Source organism: Syngnathus acus, chromosome 21 (genome assembly GCF_901709675.1).
Source record: "Syngnathus acus chromosome 21, fSynAcu1.2, whole genome shotgun sequence".
Lineage (NCBI taxonomy): Eukaryota > Metazoa > Chordata > Actinopteri > Syngnathiformes > Syngnathidae > Syngnathus > Syngnathus acus.
Window position 1 is genome coordinate 14,742,550 of NC_051105.1, and position 17,139 is coordinate 14,759,688.

Sequence of the window (17,139 nt, forward strand, 5' to 3'; positions counted from 1 at the left end):
ATTCGGTGAGACCTCTTCGTTGGCTGCGTGGTTGGGGTATTTTAGTCCCCGGAAAAAAGGGCACCCGGGTAAGGGCGGCGGAGTCCTTGTGAATTCCAAGAAATAGGAATTCGGTCTACAGATGGAACTTGTAGACATAAATAGACCTCGTTGTGTTAAGAAAATTCCGCAGTGTGAATGTGTGTGTGAATGGTAGCACGTATGTGCTGCATGTAATATAGTGGGAAGAAATAACGAATTTCTGTGGAAGCACAGGCAATAATTCCTCACCAGGAAACTGGTCGAAGCAGGAATTACCACAGAAACTCGTTATTCCACTAAAGAAACATTGCAGCTTTAGAAATCCCTAGGATTTGACAGTTGGACTAAATTCATTAAAATAGGGGGCCGTCAAAGTGTTACTGACAATGTATAAGGAGATGAGAAGTATATATGTTAAATAAGTTACCAAACCTGAGGCAAGTGTCATTAAGAGCGATGAGGCCGCAAGTATGGTTGTCAGACAATGAAGCCACAGTGCGCGGGCGCACTGTTAAGCAGAGGAGCCTGAGGCAAAAAGCTCTTTCTGCTCCTATGCAAAACATGCATCTAAATTTAAAAGACCTGAAAACTCCCCCATATAATAGCAAAATATGTCATGGTCAGTCAATTAGAACTCCTGTACAAACAAGAAGCATGACGAAGGCTGTTAAGTTTCCCCAAAGTGTAAACGATGCTGATGTATGCGAATGATACAGGTGTCAAACCTTATTGAAAGATAAGGCCACTAATATGAAAAAATGAAAATAAAAATAGTAAAACCAAAACATCAAATAGACGAAGACGTTTGCGCAGCGCTGTTCGTTGATGTTGTTTGTGTATTGTGTCTTTATTGTGGGCCCTTGTCTTGTCCTTGTGTTTTCTGTGTGTTTATGTGTGTCTATGTGTTAAAATTATGAAATTGGCTAAAATAGTGTGCAAGGAAATTTACTAGACTGCGGTCTATTCGATTTGCACCACGACACAAAAAGGCAAAATGATTTTGAAACTAGAAAATGCAAGTTCTGGAGAAATTGCGTGTGAAGGCATAAAAGATTAATAAATACTTAAGAGGATGCAACAGAATGATGTTGGAGCAGAATTGAATCAGTTGGAAAAATGTAGAAATTAGAGGTGAAAAAATGAATTTTGTGGAATTTTGCAGAAAATTTAATCAATCTTTTATTGGCCAAGTTTGAGGATTAATAAGTTAACGTGAAAACATAAATTTTTTAATTTAGCGATTTGGGAATGTTGAAAACCTTCCCCGGTGTGACTTGAATGGGCTGAATGATGTGAATTTCAAACTGGGACAATGTAAATGTGAAACGTGGAATGTGCCATTAGGAATGAATGGAAGAAAAATTGCCATAAATTTGCAAATTTTGTGGAAATGAAAAGCTTATGGAATCAAATGAATGCAAGCATCTCTTGCGTGAATTTTTGGAATATGTCAAAATTGGAATGAGTGGGTTGTTTTATCAAGAACCTTGAGATGGGACAAATTCAAATGAGGAATGTGAATTGAAAATAATGTATGACTGTGTGAACAGCTTGAAGAGAGCTTGAGGAGAGTGAGACCAGTGTATAATGGAGGCTGTGTGTGTGTGTGTGTGTGTGTGTGTGTGTGTGTGTGTGTGTGTGTGTGTGTGTGTGTGCGTGTGTGTGTGCGTGTGTGTGTGTGAGAGAGAGAGATGCAAATGAGCAGGAATGAATAACTGACAAGATACAGGTTGAATGGTTGACGTTGTTGGAGACTGCTATGGGAAAATTAGCAGAACAACTTTGAAGGAAGAGTGATCTTGAGCAAATTTAATGCTAAGAAAAGAAAATAGGGCTTATTTCACAGTGGTTGACTGATTATCATGGATTGAATGGCTGGTTTTACGCTTTCATCTAAAAGTCAAGTTTTGGTCTACATTGATGATAATTGCTTTTGAAACAAAGGAAGCGTGGGGATGAGATTCCTTTCTCCTCATGCAGCATTTAGGCCAGAGAGGAAATGAAGTCAAGTGTTATTGACCACGTCAGTAACAAAACTGTTTTGCCAAAATGACTTCTTAAGGCAACCCCAATTGTGTCACTTATGTGACAACAGGGGGGGGATGAGTTATTAGTTACCTTCGGTTTAGATTCTTTAGTTACCTTCGGTTTAGATTCTTAAGTGAAATTTAAAAAAAAAAGCATGTCCTGTTTGTGTGAAACATGATCCACACGGGAACCTAAAAGAAACTCTATATGAAAATCACCCCCACTTCAGAAGGGTTAACACCTGTTGAAAACAAAGTGGAAAATGTGTTCAAGTTATATGTGCTGCTGCAATGGCAGTAGAATCGTCAGCAGATGTTAACTTGTTCCATCCCACAGACCTGTTTGTACCACATACTGTTGATGTGTTGTTACTTCAAAGTAAAATGAACATGCTGTCTCCAACCAGACATTTGTCTTATACAGCTCTGTTATTGTCACAAATCATTGCACTGACCAGAGCGTGTACTCTAATTGTATACACAGACAGCCAGTATGCATTTTCAACAGTTTTTTACTTTGCAAAACAATGGGAAAGGCGTGGAATGATAACTTCGACAGGAAAGCAAATAACACATGCACAACTTCTAATCCAGCTCCTCCAGGCAGTAATGTTGCCCACAAAGCTTGCAATTTTCAAATGTGAGGCACACACACGGAGGAAAGATTTTGTATCAATAGGCAATGCCTTAGCAGATAAAACAGCAAAGGAAGCCGCTATAGGCAAATACGGAACCTCAGACCTATTTCTGAGATTGCTGTCAGAAAAGGAAGAACTAATAAATATACAGATCTTGCATGATATGCAACATTTAGCCCCTAAACAAGAACAGAAAATGTGGATTGCTAAAGGTGCACATCTGACAGACAAAGACATATACGTTGTAAATAATAAGCTTGTTCTCCCTAAATCCCTTTTTAGAGCAGCTGCAATTTCGACACAAGGAAGTACTCATGTGTCGACAGGGGGGATGCAGGAGCTAACATCACAACACTTTACAACGTATGGTTTCAATTTGTACTCAAAACTTTTTTGTAGAACGTGTGAAGTCTGTATAAAAAATAATCCACAAGGGAATGTAAGACCAAAAAGAGGAAAATTCCCAGAACCAACATATCCGTTCCAAATGTCGCATATGGACTTCATAGAACTAAACAGGTGTGGACTGTACAAATACTGATTAGTCCTAATCGATGCCTTTTCAAGGTGGACAGAAATAATCCCAGCAAAGAATGCAGATGCTATAAATAGCAAAGGCTATCTGCAAGACCATCATTCCCAGTTATGGCATCCCAGAGACCATTTACAGTGACAACGGACCACATTTTGTCAATTCGGTCAATAACCAAATGCATGGCAGAAACGGGAAGACCATGGCCCGAATGTCTAGATTTGGTAAAACTCTATATGAGGATTATGCCCTGTGGCAAGGGTTTAACCCCTTCTGAGATCATTCATGGCAGAGCATACAGGCTCCCTCTGATCTCACATGATCAAGACAAAGACACAGAAGAGCTAACTCTAGCTGACTACATGATCAAAACCATGCAAACGAAAAATGTGTCAAATGTAAGTTTACTGCCCTCCACTCCTTTATCTCCACAGGATGGCTCAGCAAAACCAGGTGAGTGGGTCTTCATCAAAGTAATCAAACGAAAGACGTGGTCTTCACCCCGGTGGGAGGGACCATTCCAAGTCCTACTCGCCACACCCACAGCTGTGCAGAAAGACCCAGCTGGAAACATCTCAGCCACTGTAAGCTGCAGAGAGTGCTTGGCTCCTAGGCCCCGGTCAGGGCGAAGTATCCGGCTGCAAAGGGGGTGCCAATTATAGTTTGGCATCAGTCTCAAACCGGTGAAGAACTAAGAACCCTGACCATTTAGCTCCCTAGGGGTTCAGGTGGCTCTGTGGAACTGAACGGAAAATGGCACTCAGAGGAGTGCTTGTCTGTGCTGTGGCTGTAGCATGCTTGCCAATGACATGGAGTGTCCAGGGTCCCCAAGGGGAAAGTGGAACTTCCGCTCGAATCAAGAGAATGACGACCGAACTGTTGACTAAGTATATAAAGATAAACCCAGATATACCCCATGCAGACAACATGTGGTACCAGTATGTATCCATGTTGGCCGAAAAATACAATCAAACTAAATGTTATGTATGTTCCATAATGCCACGATCAAGTCAACAACCTGTCCTACATGCCCGACCCATGCCAGAGAAAAATGGATGGTGTTTCGCAATACTAAGGGCTTTTGGGTTTAATCCCCTCAAAGGACTCAGACGGTCGGAAAGTAATGAGGCACAACTAGCCGCCCATCCCTGTTACAACATCTCAAGGCCATTCACAATAGTGTCAAGAAGTTCTGTCGTCACACCCGCACCAGTGACTCTCGAAGTGAGTGAAACCATCTCACATCCCCTGTGCTTCCGACGAAGACGTGTTGATGGAGTAAAAGTGGGAGATACAAAACGCTGCATCACCACCGCACTTCTAGAACCTTCCAGCGAGACCTCGATGAATACCACATTAGCAATCAGACAAATCCTAGCAGGAGGCGAAAATCCCCACTCCATCATCGAAGGGGGATGGTGGCTCTGTGGTCACCGAGGCTACGCAGTCCTTCCAGGACAATGGGATGGCACATGTGCCCCCGTATATGTGTCAGATCACACTGTGTTCCTCAGTCTGACACATTTTCAGGAACATCATCAGCGAAAGACACGTGCAGCTGTTGCTCCCACCTTCCGTCCCTACGACAGTGTCTGGGGCTCAGACGTACCAGATGAATACAAGCTTTGGAGCACAGGACAAAAGGTGGCACTCACACTCTTCCCACAGGCGGGTGTGGCTAAGACTATTCTCCGAATAGAAACTATGGACTACAGGTTGAAGACCTTTGCCAATTTTACTCTAGAGGCCCTTACAGGTTACCAGACGGAACTGCAAGCCCTGAGACTAATGGCACTACAGTCCCGAATGGTTTTGGATCTCCTGACTGCCGAAAAAGGAGGTGTGTGTGAAATAGTTGGTACCTCCTGTTGTACCTACATCCCAGGAGAAAATGACACCCACATCGAGTATGCTCTACAAGGACTTCGGAACCTCCGTAGGGCTATGTCCCAGGACGAAACTCCAGCCAAGGATGTCCATCCCTTTTGGTGGCTGTTTTATGGCAATTGGAGGCAACTTCTCTTGAAAGTCGCGGTTCTTTTAGTTGCCATACTGTTATTTCTCTGTATTTTTACATCATGCATCATACCTTGTATTCGTCACATGATGACTAAAATGTTGACATCAGCGTTTGCTGTCCAGAATATCATGTTGGTCCAGCGTGAACAAGATGAGTGGGACCACCTAGCGTAAATCGCCTACCTATTTGTTTTTTTCTTTTGATGGTCCAGAACAAAATACATTCCATTATGACGAACATGGCCAAAGCCGAATGGAAAGCTGTAGTTCTGATAAACTCTGGAATGTAAACGTTCATACTTTGTTGTTGCCATACTATATTGTGTAGGCGTATACTCATTCATACACATATGTAGTTATTAGTTTATGTTTTGTTTTCTCATGAATTCCAATGTTAAACAGGGGGGAATGTTGGGAAAAATATACTTTTTATCATTGGATTCTATGTATCTACTTATGTGTGCAAGATTTTCTACAGGATGTGACATTTTGACCTCGTGATGTTGACTTGGGAGCATATGGCTGGCTAAGGAACTTATGTCTGGAGTCACGAGTCGCGCTATACAATAAGCCCCATTGTTAGCTATCCATAAACAGGACATGAGGTTGTCGTGCGATAGCTAAAGCAGACAAACGTCCTATTTAAGTGGAGATCATGAGACCGCCACAGGGGTATCCGTCCCATTTGTCTAGCTAAAGTCACGAGCCGACCATACCGCTTCTGTCCAGATAGTATCCTGTTGTGCTGTGGAATGTCCTTCCTGTCTAAAGAAGCTATGCATTCATGTACACTTGCCCCATTGTTTGTTCCTCAATAAAAGGCACGACCAAACTGAGGGAAGGCGCAGATCTCAGCCACACTCGCTGTGTGTCTGGGGTTGCGCCCTTCTGCAGAAGTCGCTTGCCATCAAAGACATATCCCGCCTCTGTGAGATTCTGTTCAGATAAATGTTGAGGACCCAACATTTTTGGGGGCTCGTCCGGGATTCCTGGAAATCTGTTCGCTGATCCGAGGAGTGTTGAGGACGCCGAATCCGTGCACGGCAGAGGTCACAGGACCCTGAAGGAAAGCCCTGGGGAGCGATGTTCATCCACCAGGCCGGCGAAGTCCAGTTCAGCACCTCTCGGCGGCGACGATTGACGGAATCTTCAAGAGAAATCTTTCAGAGATTCGGTGAGACCTCTTCGTTGGCTGCGTGGTTGGGGTATTTTAGTCCCCGGAAAAAAGGGCACCCGGGTAAGGGTTAGCGCGTTTGACCGGTTGGCGAGGTGGCGGCCGACAAACGCCGGCGGCGCTCAATGCTGTCAAGTTCTTTTTCAAACTTGATCGTAAGCAGGGCTGTGGACAGTATTCCTACGCGCATTCTCAGCAGCATGATGAAAATAAAATTGAAAGTATTTTTTTTATTGTCGGACTCGGTGGACTCGGTCAAAATCAGCACCGAGTCCGAGTCCGGCAAAAATGACAGGGTCCGACCGAGTCCGAGTCCCCGAGTCCGAGTCCACAGCCCTGATTGACAGTCTATGTTGCTTTATAAAAAGCTTTTAGATTTTTGCGGCTCCAGACAGGTATGTTTTCTTTTTGGGGGGGGTCAATATGGCTGTACTGATCTCCCTGTGCGTTATGTACTTCGTGTACGTTGTCACAGTTCATCAGCCAGCCAAACTCATGTATAGAACACTTGAGCCAGGATTCAGAGCGTCTTGCTCCCTTTATTTCTGTTCAGTGTTAAACACAACGAGTGAAACTGCAAGTGAAACAACAAACAGTTTCTTCTATGAATATTCTTATCTTATAAACAATAATAAAGTTATCCAATAAACAATGATAACTTACAGCCGATTCCGTGAGGATAAGGAGAGGAGAAAGATTCGTTTAGATGACACGAGTAATGCTAACGTCTCTCAACTCATCAGTTATCAAGTCGCTTCAACAAAAACATGCGCAGCTTCCGGTGCATTTCAAAATACATTTCCGGTTTGCTTCCGAACGACAAATAACCATTGTGTATGCTTCTTTACATAGAATTCAAATCCATTCAATTGTTCGTTGGTTGCGGGCCCGTCCTGTATTTCTTGGGCCGCGTTTAAATCAAACTCGGACAATTGACGCATTAAATTGCCTTCAAAATAGTTTGAAGGATAATTTTATCCCGTTGAAATATTTAATTCTTTTAAATATTCACTTCAATTAAGTAATTCAATGAATGCATTTAAATTAGACTAGTCGGATTATTGTTGGATTCAAATGCATTCAATTTTTCGTTGGTTGCGGGCCCGTCCTGTACTTGTCGGGCCTCGTTTAAATCTAACTCGGACAATTGATGCATTAAATCTATAATAATTTAAAATTGCCTTCAATACTATTTGAAGGATAATTTTATTTCGCTTAAATATTTAATTCGTTTGAAAATATCATTCGTTTAAATAATTGAGTTGTTTGAAGCATTTCAACAGTAACGAGTTTATATATTTGGTTTTAGAATTAATGATTAATGTATCAAATTTCTTCTCAAATACTATCATTGTCATACTTCCATTAATTCGACCTTTCATCGAATGAAGACGTGCGGGCTCGCTACTTCGGCAACGAAGTACAGCTGACCCATATAAATAGTTACTTCGGCACAACTAGGGCAAGTGTGCGCTAGATCAACGAATCCCTGAGGTCTTAACAAAGACATCTAAAAATATCCGAAATATAACAAAAGCCTCAAATCACCGAAGGGAGCCATCAGTATGGCGCGGTTATTCTGACGACGTGTTTCACATTTAAGTTACTCAGCACGAGCGTCGTTTGACTTCAGAGGGATTGGTGTCATAAAGAGATTATATTGATTCTTTTAGAATTAATTTAACAAAGGTGGTTAGCAGTCGGACGAGTCCCTTCACCCCGGTTTATCCAACCCTTTAATGGGAAGCCGGTCACTTTAATAAAAAGTGCAGGTTTGACACTGTTAGCGTTTGCAGAATATCTTCATCGTATGATTATGTTGGAATGTAAACTTTAATAATTTACCTAGCTTGTCCTGTCTTAACAAAAGTAGTAGACCAAAGTGCTAAGATCTTTTGAACTGATTGACTAGCTGCAGAGGAAGCAATCAGAGTTGCTTTGTTTACACAAAGTCGTAAAAGGCCCCCTGCTATGCTTTGATCAGCAGGGAAGCGGCTTCACCCCATCCTGTGTTCCCACACCCCCACTTTCAACCCCACTCTGTTTCTCTCAATAAATATGCACCTGATGAGACCTGAGTCAGACCTCCATTCGACCATCGCTGTAAGCACAGCTATGAATGGACTCTCCACTTGCAGGTGTCTAAAATGACTCGCTTGTCTCCTGTGTGGTTCTTGCAAAATAAGTTAGAGTGAGCACCACCCTAACATTTTTGGTGCCGAAACCCGGGATCCTCATACCCGCCATCTGGGTGACGGAGCAGAACGTGCTGCATTGTCGACAAGCCAGCGTCCTTTAGGAGGACCTGGAAAAGAAAGTCCTGGGAAGAGTATTTCTTCGCTGGGCCAGCGTCTTAGGTCTGCCTTCGTCTGACAGAGGTGGATTGACGGGTTCCGGCAGTGCAACGAACCAGGGGACAAGTAAGTTAAAGATTGTGTGGTGAAACGCGTAAAAGGTGCACGGGAGATAGCTTGGGTTCAAGTCCCAGGGGAAGAAACAGGCTAAGAAAAGCAGAGCTTATTTTTCGTTCATCGAAGAAGTGCGTAGATTCTTCTTTGTCTGTATTTCCAAGCTGAGGGATCTGGCTTGGGTTAGAGTCCCAGCGGAAGGAACGTGCTAAGAAACACGGAGCTTCATTTTTGTTAATCAAAGAAGAGTGTAGATTTTTCTTTGTACGTTTTTCCGGCCAAAGAACAGCTTGGGTTCAAGTCCCAGTGGAAGGAACGGGCTAAGAAAAAACAGAGTTTCTTTTTCCTAATTGAAGAAGGGCGTAGATTATTATTTTTGTCCGTTCTTCCAAGCTGTTTTGGAGGGTTTTACACCCATCCTGGATAGGCCTAAGAATAAAAAGCGCTGGAATTTGTGTGACTGGTAGGATAAATTGACTAAAAAGTGGTTCTAGCATTGATCCACGGCAATAACACAGGCTAGTAATTTGTTGAAAGGTCAATTTAAACCTGCATTGAGGATCCTCAAAGAAAGAAAAAACTTTGAAAAAAAAAATTGTATAAACCTAAAAAAGAAATACCAAATTAAGATGGGAAATAATCAAGGGCCTTTTCCCTATCCCGTTGAGGGAAATCAATTGGTAGGGGAGTATGCAGCATAATGGAATGATCTTGTGCAAAGAGTGGGAACTATATTTCGAAGACGAACGAATTATGGTCATTTGGCAGGAATAAAACAGAAGCCTGGGGAAGATACTGATGATTTTCGCTTAAGATTTGAAAAGGAATTCAGGGTGCATAGTGGCATCCCATTCAATGATGCAGCTGAGAGTGCTTATCAGCAACAACTTAAAAATGCGCTCCTTACTAATTTCCGCCCTGAAATAGGCAACTGGGTGAGGAAACATTTGGTGGAAGTAGATATTGCAAGTGTGACAACAACTATGCAATGGGCCAGACATGCTGAAAAAGTGATCAAAAGAGGCAAAAGTTCTGATGTATTTCATCTAGGCAATGATGATGATGATGACCTAGATGAAGATACAACAGTCTTCTTCCATGGGTCCCAGCGGGCCAGAGGAAGAGGTAGAGGCCAGCAAGGTCGCAGGCCGCCATATAATTCAAAACCCCCATCAGATTCTGACAACTGTTGGAACTGTGGGAAACGTGGACACTGGTCAAAAGAGTGTTTTAGAAAGAAACAATACCAATCAAAGGGTGGAGGAAGGGGCAGAGGAAAGGCCAAGTTTTCAGCATCACAAGCTCCCCCCCCCCTTTTTTTGACCGCTCATGCTAATATAGAGACATTCCTTGACCCGGCATTTGCGTTTGGCGGTCGTCGATGTGGTTCCAAGACCTGCGTCTTGTGGGTTGTCATTTGTAAAATTTGGCCGTTGTGATCCTCCCAAACAGACATAAGTGATTTGGGCTTTTGTTGTTTGTTGTAATTGGTTTGCGGAAGGACCGCAGGAGCTTGCTCCTCCAGTGTCTCACCTGTGCCTTCCTGCCTTCCATTGTCTCCACTGAGACTGGACTGTGGAGGGGGGAGTGTGGTATTGTGGTGTGAAAAGGCTGTAGGAGCCGGTGGTGGTCCTGTGGTGTTGCACATGTTCTGTTCCATTGTCTCCACGGATGTTGGAAGGTGTGTGGGGTGATTGATATTGTAATTTGGTTGGGGGGGGAGACTGATGTAGGTGTGGGGCTCTGGGCTCTGCGGGTGGCTATTTGCTGGGTTGGCGCGGGTGGGGGACGACGGCATTGATTGTCCCAGTACTGGCCAGGCTGGGATAAATCAGTATGAAAATGCCGGGCCCCCCCCCCTTGCTTCCCTTGCTGTGGCTGCGCGCGGAGTGGGGTCGTACCCACTCCAGGGGTGTGACGAGGGCGTGGTAGCAAGTGAGATTGAAGCAGGGTGATGCTTAAGGAAGGTGTGACAATAGTTGCACGAAGGATAAAAGTCACTGAGGAAATAAATAAATAAAATAAAATAAGTATAACCAAAACGTAAAAATAGAGGATGACGTTTGCGCAGCGTTGTTTGTTGGTATTGTTTGTGAGCTGTGTCTCTGCTGTTTTTGTGTTGTCTGTGTGTTGTAAGTGTTATGTTTAAATGGATGAAATTGGCTAATATAGGTGCACTAAAGAATTTATTAGTCTGTAGTCTATCTGATTTGCACCGCAAAACAGAAACGATTTTGAAAGATAAAAATGAGAGGAAAAGAGAGAAATCTGTTTGCAAGCAGAAACTGATCCACGCTAGTGCATGTTAAGTAAGAAACGACAGAACATGCTTTCAGATATTGGGAGAATCAGAATTGTGAATTTAAGACATTGCAATGCTACATTTAATAGAAATAATTGACTGGTTGTGTTATAAGATTATACAAACTTCCATATGCGAGCTGAATCTGAGAGATTGAGTTCTTCAAATTTAATAACAAAAAAAAAAAAAAAAGAATTCTGATTAGTTTGTCGGCAGTTTTTTTTGTGTTGAGTTTTTTTTTGGATTGGTGGATTGTTCTATCAGGAACCTTGAGTTGAAAATGGTATGTGAATGTTGTGTGGTGAGCTTGGATGAATTGGGACCGATGTGATAGAAAGACTCCTTTTTGGAGATTGTGTGTGAGATGCAAATGAGCATTGATGACTGAATGCCTGACTGAAAGGAAAATACAGGTTGAATGGTTGTTGTTGGAGACTACTATGGACAATTAGTTGAGCGACTTTGAAGAAAGAGTGATTTTGAGTAAGTTAAATGCTAAGAAAAAAAATAAAATAAAATAAAAGACCAAAAAAGGTTGCTTTTGGAGTGATAATTAACTAGAGAAAAAACAGGAGAACCAGTAACACATGCCAAGATCTGGGAAAAAGCTGGAAAAAACAAAAACATAATGTCTTTAAATTTGAGAGGCGACGATGATCTGACTGAAATTGATGCAATTAGAGTCCCCAGAGGAGTTCCTGATTAATAAGGATTAATTAACCAAATTGCAGCGGGATGGGAGTCCTCCATTTGCTGCTGGTGTACGATGAACAAGAGCGTTGACAGGATGAATTACATCCATTGCAACATGCAGAAATTGGGCAAACGGACGCAAGCGGGACTTGAGGCAGTGCACGAACAGCTAGCCACGCCTTCCCTAATGTCAATCCAGAACCGGAATGCTCTTGTTATGTTGTTGTCTGAGAAGGGAAGGGTCTGCGCAATGTTCAGAGAACAATGCTGCACCTTCGTCCAGAACGACACCGCCCCTGATGGGAGCCTGACGAAGGCGATTGCAGGCTTGCAATCCCTCAACACGAGAATGAAGGAGCACTACAAGTGGATGACTGCTTTTGGGAAGTATAAAGCCCTTGTGTCCTCAATTGCTGCTGTACTCACCTTGTGTGAATGTTGTGGTATTCGATGTCTGCGTGCTGTTTAATCGTCTCATCACTACAGCAATATCGCCCATGGACGACAAGATGGCCCGGGTATGCCTAATGTCTGAACGCCAGCATGTTGATGATAACGATGATGCAATTTTTGCACTTGAGTTTACAGACTTTTTCCCAGATCTGTGTGTTTCCGAATGATAATGTCGCAACATCTATCCTTTTTGGTGTAAACTTATATGTGCTCATACTTGTGATCCGACAACTGACAATCGAGATAGGTGGTTGTTTTTGGTGATGTAAAAATTGAGCAAATATGTGATAAACAGGGGGGAAATGTTGGAATAATTTAAGTGAAGCCTTGGCCTGCCAGACCTGGAGGCCTTGTCTTTACATTTTATGACTTTCCTTTTGTTTAGATTCTTCCTTTTTAGTGACAGGGATGTCTTTTGATCCCTGTCAGCCATATGTCTCTTTCCTGTCCTTTTGTTATGTGTGTGTTTTTGTTCCTGTAAGAGGCCTTCACCAACATCGAGCAGAGCTTATTTGTATAGGCGAAATGTTCTTATTTGGTCCAAAGGAACTTCATACCTTTTATCTAACTGTAGGTTTGGTTCATAGATTGTTGTTGGTCAGAACTGTTTTTCTTTGTTAAGTGTTATATACAGTTTGAAGTAGTTGCATACAAGTTATCCTATATTTACTCAATATTTGTTTAAGGAACTGCATACCAGTTACCTTACATTTACTCAATGTGTGCTGAAATGTTTGGGACAAGTTACTTATTATTATTGTGTGTTAATTTACCAAGTAGATAAAGTCTAGCAAAGGTTTAGTTGCATTGTTCCACAGGAAAGCGGCAATTCAAGTTATCTGATCCCACACGAGGACAAGTCAGCCAACCAGGAGTGAGGAACAGCTGGTTGAGGAAGAGGACAAATTCTGCGGGGGTCACGGGCCGACAATGAAGTGCTAATTCACACCACACTACATTCCTTAGCTAATCAGCGTTGCTACAGACACAATCTTCCCTCCCTTTAGTGTAGCAACGCCTCTGTAACCAGGGCAACCAAAACCGTGATGAGAGGAGCAGAAGAAACATCTCAAATGACTAATGCAAAGGTTGCAGAAAAGGTGCTGTTTTTTGCTGTTTTTCCGGACGTGCTGCTGTTCTTTCAGTGGCGGATCCAGATAGGGATTTGCTCAGCAAACTACTGCGGATACGGAAGCAAAGACCGGGGTCCAGATCACCCCAACGTTCTGGCTGAAGGTCCCAAGAAGGAGGGGGACGGAGCCTGCGTGGACTGGACCCTATAAATTGGTGGAGCGCATCTCACATGCCGTCCGGCTGGCCGGCAAAGGAGATACGTGATATCATCTGTCCCAGTGCGCCCCAGAGAAGGGTTCCTGCGAGGAACCAGATCCGCCAATCGACAGCGTCCCCGCCCCCAGTTCATACAGAGGCAGAATAATCCTCTTCCCCCTTGGTGGCCAGGTAGTCCACCCTGAGCCACTGAAGACAATGACCACGCAGCAGATATTTCCAAGTTCTCCCCGGACGGAGCAGAGCTGCGAAGGGGGTGAGAATTGTGCTCACCCTCCACCAGTGGGCGTGCCAAGCCCCCAACGGCTGAACAATCACGAGCAATGTTTTTCTTGAACTGTTGTTATTGATAATATTCTGGTCGCCTAAGGCAGAGGGACCGTGTAACTCTTTTCCTGCATTTAATCTGGCCGCAGGTTTTTTCAGTTACACACAAAATTTGGACTGGAGTATTGAGGAAAAAACCTCATCTTCACTGGGAGTTATTGCTGTCATTGTATTTTCTTACTCATGTTTGATTGATCGGGGTTGACATAATCATATGATAAAACAGGAGGGATATGTTAGGGTTTGCAGAATATCTTCATCGTATTATTATGTTGGAATGTAAACTTTAATAATTTACCTAGCTTGTCCTGTCTTAACAAAAGTAGTAGACCAAAGTGCTAAGATCTTTTCAACTGATTGACTAGCTGCAGAGGAAGCAATCAGAGTTGCTTTGTTTACACAAAGTCGTAAAAGGCCCCCTGCTATGCTTTGATCAGCAGGGAAGCGGCTTCACCCCATCCTGTGTTCCAACACCCCCACTTTCGACCCCACTCTGTTTCTCTCAATAAATATGCACCTGATGAGACCTGAGTCAGACCTCCATTCGACCATCGCTGTAAGCACAGCTATGAATGGACTCTCCACTTGCAGGTGTCTAAAATGACTCGCTTGTCTCCTGTGTGGTTCTTGCAAAATAAGTTAGAGTGAGCACCACCCTAACAGACACCATGAACATCTCATGCGCATGTCCATGAATGTGTGAATGCGCAAGCGTGTGGGTGCGTGGTATTTGTTTGCTTTAATTATAACTATTTATAATGTTGATTTTTAAGAAAAAAAAAATAATTTTGCCTTTGAACTTTACAAAAGTGTGTTTCATCCACAATATATCTTCTATATAGAAAACAGCTCCCGAACGTCAACAGGACAGTCAGAATCTAAGCAATGCTTCTGGGGTTCTGTTGGATTTAGCCTGTGAATTAAATTATTATTATTAATAAAAATATTTTATTACTGCAGCATCCATCCGTGTTCAGTAAAGCTTATCCTCACACATGGGAAAAATATTTTTACCATATGTCCATCCATCCATCCATCCATCCATCTTCTTCCGCTTATCCGGGGTCGGGTCGCGGGGGTAGCAGCTTAAGGAGGGACTCCCAGACTTCCCCCTCCCCAGCCACTTCACCCAGCTCATCCTGGGGGATTCCAAGGCGTTCCCAGGCCAGCTGAGAGACATAGTCTCTCCAGCGCATCCTGGGTCGTCCCCGGGGTCTCCTACCGGTAGGACGTGCCCGGAACACCTCTCCAGGGAGGCGTCCAGTAGGCATCCTGATGAGATGCCCGAGCCACCTCATCTGGCTCCTCTCAACGTGGAGGAGCAGCGGCTCTACTCTGAGTCTCTCCCGGATGACCGAGCTTCTCACCTTATCTCTAAGGGAGAGCCCGGACACCCTGCGGAGGAAACTCATTTCGGCCGCTTGTATCCTGGATCTTGTTCTTTCGGTCACGACCCATAGCTCGTGACCATAGGTGAGGGTAGGAGCATAGATCGACCGGTAAATCGAGAGCTTTGCCTTTTGGCTCAGCTCTCTCTTCACCACGACGGACCAGTACAGAGTCCGCATTACTGCCGACGCTGCACCGATCCACCTGTCGATCTCGCGCTCCATCCTGCACTCACTCGTGAACAAGACCCCAAGATACTTGAACTCCTCCTCTTGGGGCAGGATCTCATCCCCGATCCGGAGAGGGCATTCCACCCTTTTCCGACCGAGGACCATGGACTCGGATTTGGAGGTGCTGACCCTCATCCCGACCGCTTCACACTCGGCTGCGAACCGCTCCCATACATACGTATATCACAAAATGTCCACTTGGTTTCTACTTTTACGTTTAATTTCACCTTGATTCAAATGTTTGACTGAATGATTATTTCCTGTGAATACATTACAGAGCAGTTCCACAACTATGCAAGCACATTACTAGCACTTCGGCGAGCACTCTGCATTATACATTCTTGTCCATATCTACGGTGCATGATCTGTACACACATTAGTGCTGGCTACAAATCTTTAGTATAGCAGAACAATGGCCTAAATGTGACTGAAGGACAAGGTGTTATGATCGCGAGCAGTTAGCACAGGGGTGGGCAAACTTTTTGACTTGCGGGCGGAATTGGGTTCTAAATTTTGACCGGGGGGCCGAACCAGGAGCAGATGGATGTAGTGTTTGTGTGAAGTAATATAAATGACATGTAAAGGTCATTGCATAAAAGGTTTTTACTTTTAGTAGATACTAAAGCATGGATATTAAAAAAAGCTTTTTGAAAACAAATGCATTTATTAACAGCATTAAAAAAATATTTCACCAAAAAACTACAATCAGTGATTCTTATTAAATACGACACTGTTATGATGAATAACATTTTCCATCACTTCAGCGCCTGCAGGTCAGATTTATGAAATTTGTTTATCTAATGAGGCGAAATCACATCCAACGGCAAACATTCTGACCAAATACATAATCTTGAAGAATCAGTGAAAGAATACATCTAAATAAAGTAATAAAGAAATCAATAGTATTGTTGGTTTCCCTTTTTTGCTAGTGCATCATAGTCTGGAGTAAAATTTGTTGTGGTAATTCTTAGGATAGAGCCGAGGTGTCGGTCCGTTAACCTAGATCTGTGACGGGCTTTGTTGACGTTCATGTGGCTGAACGTCTTCTCACACACGTAGGTCGAGCCAAATTGTCCACTCTTTTTTAACATTCGGCACTCAGTGTCCACCTTTCTTTTCTTCGGGCCACTCATTTTAATGGAAGGATTCCAGGGGAAGGTTTGTGGGTGGCATTAGCGTAACACTGTATCTGAAAACTCGAGAATACTTGACGTCACACCCTACACTCGAAATTCGGCACTGATAGATGAAATTACTACGTACTACTGAGTACGCACACGCACTTGTGAGTGTGTGCACCGAGCTTTCTGACACGGCTCCCGGGAGTAAATGCGCAGGCGGGCGCTTCCCCATCTACTGGGGAAACATAGTAATTGCAGGGAAAATGACCCAAAAAAAAATTAATACAATTTATTCAGGTTTGGCGGGCCGGATTAAACGGCCCCGTGCGCCGGATGTGGCCCTCGGGGCCGTAGTTTGCCCATGTCTGAGTTAGCATCTTACCTTCCTGACTGTCGGGGAGGAGTATTCCTTGCGGCATTTTTGAAAAATTGGTCTCCTATCTTGAACGCTTCAGAAAAGACGGCCCAGACTTTGGCTCACCCATCCCATTAAAAAACGGTTTTACTACATTTGT

At 43.5% G+C, this 17,139-nt stretch overlaps 1 protein-coding gene and 1 long non-coding RNA gene across 5 annotated transcripts in view; one reads left to right on the forward strand and one right to left on the reverse strand.

Annotated features, from left to right (window-relative positions):
* The window catches only part of wdr4 (WD repeat domain 4), a 103,566-nt gene that overhangs the window by 37,867 nt on the left and 48,560 nt on the right, over window positions 1-17,139 (reverse strand). The gene's annotated exons all lie outside the window — the stretch shown is intronic.
* LOC119139740 lies at window positions 1,223-11,499 on the forward strand. The gene is made up of 3 exons (XR_005101438.1): window positions 1,223-1,649; window positions 2,992-2,994; window positions 11,486-11,499. It is a non-coding gene; the product is annotated as an uncharacterized LOC119139740 (long non-coding RNA).